At 39.4% G+C, this 7,988-nt stretch overlaps 2 pseudogenes; both read left to right on the top strand.

Moving 5' to 3' along the window:
• The first annotated feature begins 3,616 nt into the window (after positions 1-3,616).
• LOC141842781 (uncharacterized) lies at positions 3,617-4,829 on the top strand (annotated as a pseudogene).
• A 364-nt stretch (positions 4,830-5,193) lies between these two features.
• LOC141842780 (uncharacterized) lies at positions 5,194-6,892 on the top strand (annotated as a pseudogene).
• Positions 6,893-7,988: the final 1,096 nt, after the last annotated feature.

The following is a 7,988-nucleotide window of genomic DNA, read 5'->3' as shown; positions in this document are numbered from 1 at the left end:
TGCTCAAAAGCATTGTATCATAGTATCATGATCAAGTATTTAATTATTCAAAATAAGTGATAGCAGTGAAAGGATCAGCGATGTAGCAAAGAGATGGCAGTCAGAATGTTGCAATTGTAAGTAATCTAAAAAAAACAAAATTTTTTCAACACATTTAAAAAACACCAGCTTGATGCACGCATGCAAAAAATTATGGACCACATAAGTAACAGAAACGAAAAAATGCAGAATCATAATAGTTGGATCATATTAAAGGTACCTTCTCAAAATCAATTATCAAGTTATCTCTTGCAGTTGAAAAGGGAACTTCAACTGCCAAACTTCTGAAGTACCGATATACAACCAACAGCTCATCGGCTGAATAGGAAGCAAGTATTGCCAGCTGCAACCATATAGATTTTATATAGATAATAAATAGAACAAGAACCATGTAAACAGAAGCAACTAGATAATTTGAACTGCTCAATGCAACAACATGCAAACCTGATGATGTGGGTTGCCACTTGAAGGGTAGAGTGAAACTGCCTGCAAATAGTAACTTGAAGCAGCTGCAAAATCACGACTAACAGAGTCCCCTTCTCCATATAGTCCATTATAACGCGCAAGGTCTCCCAAATATATCAAACACCGGTGGCAAGACACAATCCCTTTCTGCATCTCAGGCAAATTCTTTTCATCTTTCGTCGAAACAATTTCATTTTCAATTCCCTCATCAAAGTAGCTCAATGGCAGGCCATACTTTGCTCTAATCTTCAATATGAGATCATGGTAAAATCCAGTAGCTTCTATCAGGAAGCTTCTGAAAACATAGTGGATTTTCTTAATTTTATCAGGGTGAACTTGGACCTTCCTACCTGCTGGTAGATTTGATCCTGTACCGACAGAGATTGCAGCATTAATATGCTACCTAAATTCCTCAATTCTTCTGTAATGCAGTTGCCATAGGACAAACTCTATGTCTTTCTTCTCAGAAAAATCTCGATCTTCAAGTATTATGGCCTCAAAACAACCTAAAATTATAACCCTAAAACATGAAATTAGCACCCTAAAATTAACAGCCTAAAATCAACATGACAAACTCTAAAACACAAAATCAGAACCCTAAATTTAACAACCTAAAATCAACAACATGGCAAACCCTAAAACACAAAATCATAACCCTAAAATCAACAACATGGCAAACCCTAAAACATGTAATCAAATCCCTAAAACTTAAGCAGGGTTGGAGGAAAACAGGCACTGGAGAGGAGCTTTAGTTATACCTTTGGTTGCTGCTGCATGGGGAGGAAATAGGACTGAGGAGAATGGACATGGTGGAGGAAACAACCACTGGAGAGGAGCTTGCGACAGACGACCGGAGGAGGACGGACTATGGACGAACGACGAGTGCACGGATTGACGAGGAATGGAGCGAGCACGAACTATGGGTTTCCGACACGAGCACGGGGGAGGGGAAGCTACGACGATGGAGAGGAAGGAGAAGTCGATCTTGATCGCGTGGAGAGGAACGGAGAGGGTGGGGGGAACGAGAGGGCAGCTGGAGAGGAATGGAGAGGTCGGGCGGAGAGGAGTAGAGAGGAACGGAGAGGGCGTGGAGAGGAACGGAGAGGGCGGGCAGGCGAGCGCGGTCGCGGGCGAGGGGAACCTCGTGTAACAGAGGCGAGAGGGGAAAACCTAAGGAGCGGGCTGGAAAAAATAAATTTTATGCCTTTTTTTAATAGCGTACATCCATGCACGCTGTTAATGATATTTTTTTTAACCTCTTTTAACAACGTATAATCTTTGTACACTGCGAAAAATAATATTTACAGCACACTGTTATTTCTGTGCTGTTAATTATAAAATATAACATATTATCCGCAGCGCACTTATTAGGTGCGCTGTAAAAATTATTATTAACAGCACACTATAATTGTGCGCCATTAATGACATGCTGCGGAAAGTCAAATTTGTTGTGTGGTTGTTTGATGGTTCATCTAGCATCATGCTTGATTATTTACTAATGTATGAATGATTGTGACTGTTAATAAATGTTGTCTTGTTTTGGGAATTATGGAAGTAGTGTCACTGTCCAGTAGTGAGGATTTAGGGAAATTTGTGAATAATAATTCTTGCATTTAGCACGGAGACAAAGCATGAAATGAGAATCAATAATCTCTTTATCACTGCCGCAGTCTACTACTTGTGATGCTTATTGTTTCATTCAAGTGTTTCCCCATATTTATTCATATTCTGATACAAGTCTCGTATTCTGATACATGTTTTCACTGATTAAAATTAAATTCTCCTTGTTTGAATTTAGTTCCTAAAATTGTCATGGAGCTAGTAATGATTGAATCATGTGTGTCATTGAATAATAGTGATTTACAAGCATTAGGTGATTCATCAAGCAGTAAGGAAATCAATACTCCACAAGTTGGGATGTATTTTTCATTTGAGGAGGAAGCTCGTGATTTTTACAAAATGTATGCCCAAGGTCTTGGTTTTGGTATTTCAAAAATGTACTCCAAAAAAGGGGAGTGTGATGGAATGACGATGGGCCCTATCAACACCCGGTTCCATACCTTTGCCTAAACGCTCTATATAAAGGACTTAGGTTTTTCATTGCAAGGCACGCAGTGCTTAACACTACAAGCCTTACTTCAAAATCTGTCTGTCTGAAGTCTATTTGTAAGTTCTCTATAAGTCCTATTTTGCAATTAGAATCCTGCAAGTTTGCTTTTTTGCATTATTTCTAGTTGTGAAATAGCCGCACTTCTCATATGATATCAGAGCGGTTATGCAAACCGTAGAGTAAAATTATCAGGGCAGGATCCAAAAGGCTTAAGAACTATGGGTTGACTGGAACTACATCCTTCAGATTGGTAAAAGGACAGATCCTAACCTGGCATAAGACCAAGGGCACATCTGTATGAACCAATCTTAAGGAAGAAATACCTGAATACTTAAACTTCCAGCCTTGAGTATCCTAGCCCCCTCTCAAGTTAATCATCTTGTTTCATGAGCAATTATAACTACGTTATAACAAGAAATACAAAGTCCTATAAAGATGTAGTACAAGCTACTGATCCTATAGAATCACCAGCTGTTGGTTTTGCTAAGTCCAGTGATTATCAAATCGAGACTTTACTAAACAGTGCTTTACTTAAGCAAAATAATACTCAACTCCAACTCCTCGTCCAAATTGCGGAAAGCCTTAAAGAAGTACAGGCAGAGCTAAAAGCCATCCGAGAACAACAAAAAGGAGGTACAACTACAACTCCTCTGCCTGACTCTTTAATTGAAAATTTGCAAAATCTATCTCGGTCACCTTCTGAGAGACCAAAAGAAGGAAGAGGCAAATTAAGGGCATTTTAGGACCCTTACAAGATATTAAAGGAGGAGCAAGAAAAATTAAAAAACTAATATGGCGACCAGATCCATTTCCCAAGCTATTCAAGAGCAACCATCGACTCCCCTTTATAAAGATTAGGTGCAGGAATACCGACGAAACCAAAGAAGGCTACATAATATCCAGCAAGCTACTCGAAGAATTAGCGGAAAGATAACTGGAAGGCTAGAAACTTAGCACACGCTGGAGCAGCAGATTGACCCGCAAGCTCAATTAAGGTTATCCATGTAGGAGAGAGCATCAATTGTTTCTACTGAAGTATTAAACCATTCAAGATAGGATGATGCTCATCATCGCGTCTGTATACACCGATCAGAGGAGGCAATTTTATGTGTTGATGGAAATCAGCAAGACAGAACTTTTATACAAGAAGGAAGTTATAACCAACTACAACGAAGTCGCATGCAGTACATCCATTTAGGAGTATTACAGATAAGAATACAGACCCTCCACAGACAGGAAGAAGGAACTATGGCCCTCATCGTCTTTCAAGACAATCGATGGCTAGGTAACCAAGCGATACTTGCTACAATGGAGGTGGACCTTACAAGAGGAAGTCAGTTGGTATATATTATCCTAGATTTAATGCTGACTATTCGGGATTTTTACAGAAACATCCAAATGACCATCCTCACCAGGGGATATGAGCAATGGAGGAATGGAGAAGCTAACCTGTTAATAACAAGGGGGTTAGTGGGAAGACTCTCTAACACTCCAAACGTAGAGTTTGTCTACGAAATACAAGGGGTGGTTGATTATTTAACAAGCCATGGTGTTCAAGCTCTTCCAGGTCAAAGGTATTCTACTATGCAACTACAAGGACTAAATTGGATAATAAATCCTGCGTAGGTCAATATTCCAATGCAACTAGTAGAAGTTGATAGTCAAAATCTTGTTGATGGAAGAATTTCATTAAGCTTCCAAAATTATGTGGTTGCAAGAAAGGCACGACAACAGCCTAATTACAACAATCGTGATGAAGAAATACAAAATGAAAAACAAAGGTTATCTCATTCTCTTTCTACATTTCTATTACATGACCTTGCAACATCACTAAAAAAGGAACATGAGGATGTCCAACGAGAGCTGGCTGAAATCATGAAAATTCTTGATGGAAATCAGGACTTCTCATTCATCCTAGTTCGGAGGCTAACACCTACAGCGGCTATTCCAGAAAGAAAAAGCTCTGGAGCGGTAGGCTTGGATTTGGCGACAGACAAGATCTTATGTTCTTGCACGAGGGAGAGCCTTAATATCAATCGTCATTTGCATTGAAATACCATTCGGATCTTATGACCGAATTGCAGCTAGATCTAGTGTTGCATGGAGACTAGGCCTCGATGTTGGGGTTGGTGTCATTGATAATGACTACAAAGGTGAGATCATGATTATGATATTTAATTACTTTGACAACAATGTCAAAATTTCACAGGGATAATGTAGAGCCCAAATCATCTTTGAAAAGATTATTACGCCAAACATATATAAGGTACCAATGCTCTCTGAAACAACGCGAGGAGCTGAAAGTTTTAGTTCTACCTCTGATGATATGGCACAAATACAATTTTGTAATATAATTCCCAGAATAATCCCTGGATATAATGGAAACTAGAGAACACTCATCAACCTCGCATGATATGACACAGTACCCTCTAATAAATCAACAGTTATCAATGGGGCACATTATTGATAAGGACAAAGAAATCATCTCAATTTTTCTCAATAGAATCAGACTTAGCTCGGGATAATCCATTAAACATTCATGTAAAGACTACAAGCCCAAGGGCCTCGTACTCTAGCCCATGGATAGTTTACTAGAATAAACCGGTACTGAGGATGATGACTTTTTGGCTACTATTCAAGGATATAGCCTTCATGACAATTCCTGAACCAGAGAATGAGGATGAAGGACCCAGATAGGATGAAGAACGAAGGACCCAGATGAAATTTTCCTCAGATTATTGCTGCAAATGCAGAATTAGAATACTCAATTTTGAGGAGGCTTCAAAACCAGCAGAACCAGCATCTGTATTCCTCAAGCACGGTGGTCTCACCATACACACCAGCACAAGATGTTGCTATGGGACCCCAGGGTATCTGCAAGGGCTGACCCAGGACCATCTAGGCCTCAGCCCATATATGAACGACAACCTCCAAAAACATGGTTTTGGGGGGAGGGGGGAACAATAATGAGTATGGACGCTCCCCTCGGCCCAACAACAAGGGGGAGCAATATTTGTTATTCCAGAACAAATTGGTCTCTTTCATGATGTATTCTGTCACTGGGAAACAGTTACAAAGAATCATGTATCAAGCCAGGCATTCACTAATTCAAGGGATAAGATTGAGTATATGGAAAATCTGTTGGGGGAAATAGAGAAATTAGTCTGGATACAATGGAGAATGAGTTATCCTTTGGAATATAAAGCTCTTATCAATACTAGTGACGGAAGGGATGGAACTCAGAATATATTGTCATAAATGAGGAGGGTTTTCTCTTCAGAAGATCCAGCTCAAGGATCCACAGTAATCCAAACTAAGGTGTACAGGGATCTGGAGAAATTATCCTATGATAACATCAAAGATATTATCAGATATATGAATGACTACATGAGGTTGGCAGCAAAAATGGGAAGATTATATGCTGGCCCAGAATTACCAGAGAAATTCTAGCTTAAAATGCTTGATGATCTTGGGGAAAGGATCAAAGCAGCATATGATGCAAAATACTCCGGTCTCATAGTTGGTGTTCTTCCAAGAATCCTATTCACCTATGAGTTCCTGGAGCAAGAATGTAAAGATGCAGCGTATAAGCGAAACCTGAAGAACTTATCATGTTGTAGACAAATCCCTATCCTAGGGTACTACAAAAATACGGGCTCTAAGACATATGGCATTCGCAAGTCAAGAACGTATAAGTGTAAGCCTCATGAGACACATGCAAGGATTGAGAAAAGGAAACATTTGGTTCAAAGCAAAAAATGCAAGTGCTATTTATGTGGACAAGAAGGACACTTTGCCTGCGAATGCCCCAATGAAAGGCAAAATATTAAGAGAATGGCAATTTGTGAACAACTAGACCTTCTAGAGGATTGTAAAATTCTATCAGTACAGGAGGGTGAAAATCAAAGTGATGCTATCTTCAGCATCTCAGAAGGAGAAGAAGGAAATAAAGAATTACAATGGTTCATTCAAACCCTCTCTCTCAATAATGAAACTGCCTTCATGCTTGGACAGGTTGATGGTGGTTATCGACCTCAGATAAAAGTATCAGAGGAACAAATGCAATGTAAGCATGACTGGCACCTCAATGAACCTATAATCTCGCCGCAATCAAGTATTTGTACCTGTTGTAAGAGGGAAACTCTTCAAAGAGCAAGAATCCATTGCCCAAGTTGTTTAATTATGGTTTGCAATCTTTGCAGGTCATACTACTTCCAGAAGCAAGTTCTCGTGGCACCATCAGCCCCGGCTCCATTCCTCCCATATAAGTTACTCTAGGAACAACAATATTATATTTCATGGCATGAAGGGGAAATGGAAAGGCTCAAGAAAGAGGTAAATTTTTATAAAGCTCAGTATGAATTACTCATAACCAAAGAATTGACAGAGGATTTTCAAAATCTAAGTATGGGAAGAGAGATAAGGACATTTTAGAAGAAAACACTAAAGAAATTGCTAATATGATATTTGAGGAGCCGGTTAACAATCTCACCGGGGGAGGACCCAAACTAGTCAAAAATATGCTCTATAATTTGATGGTGGAAATGGACATCTCGGGAATTCCCAAATTCTCTTTAAAGGCTATTCCTGATATAGGAGCCACAACATGTTATGTCGATAAAAAATCAGTTGCAGAGGCAGCACTAGAGAAAAATACCTTCCTTGTTAATTTAGTGGCCCAACAAATGACGGACATGAAACTAAAGCTCGGAAGGATGTTCATCGGAGAAAACATATTCCGAATCCCCTACACGTATAGCTTTCCCATGAGCTTGGGAGATGGAATCCAAATGATAATTGGGTGTAATTTTATCAGAGCAATGCATGGCGGTGTTAGGATTTAAGGAAATGTGGTTGCTTTCTGATAAATACCTTGGAACGGATCGCCTTGATATTCAGATGTAGAGAAGGATATTGACGCCACACTCAAGAAAGATGAGAAGGTGAGTGATAAGTCATGGGGGTTTTGATCGCCACAAGTTGCCTTGATAAGATCAAGATTAGTTCTTTGCCTAAGAACCAAAGGAAGCTCTCACAATAGAGAAAACTATGATTTCATTCAAACTCAACATGCCTTAGCCATACAAGAGTTCTCCTATATATAGACTTAGTGGAGGTTGAAACATTAACCTCTACCATACTTCCCACTAAGCTTTTAATATCCACTAAGACCCACTATGCACTAATTATGCACCATTATCATGCATGCATGACATTGATTTCCCACAATTCCCTAATACTAGCTTAGGAACTCCCAAAAAGCATTAAAAATCCACCAAAAGACATCAAAAGTCACTTTAGAAAATTCCTCCAAAAATACATACTTGTAGCCCTTGAATGCATCTTGGATTATGTAGATTTGGGCCTTCAAGTT

Source organism: Curcuma longa, chromosome 12, assembly GCF_044706935.1.
Source record: "Curcuma longa cultivar G26 ecotype Majalengka, Jawa Barat chromosome 12, ITB_CL_G26_1.1, whole genome shotgun sequence".
NCBI classification, from domain to species: Eukaryota; Viridiplantae; Streptophyta; class Magnoliopsida; order Zingiberales; family Zingiberaceae; genus Curcuma; species Curcuma longa.
The sequence above is the reverse complement of the archived record's forward strand: the minus strand, read 5'-3'. Positions and strand labels throughout refer to the sequence as shown.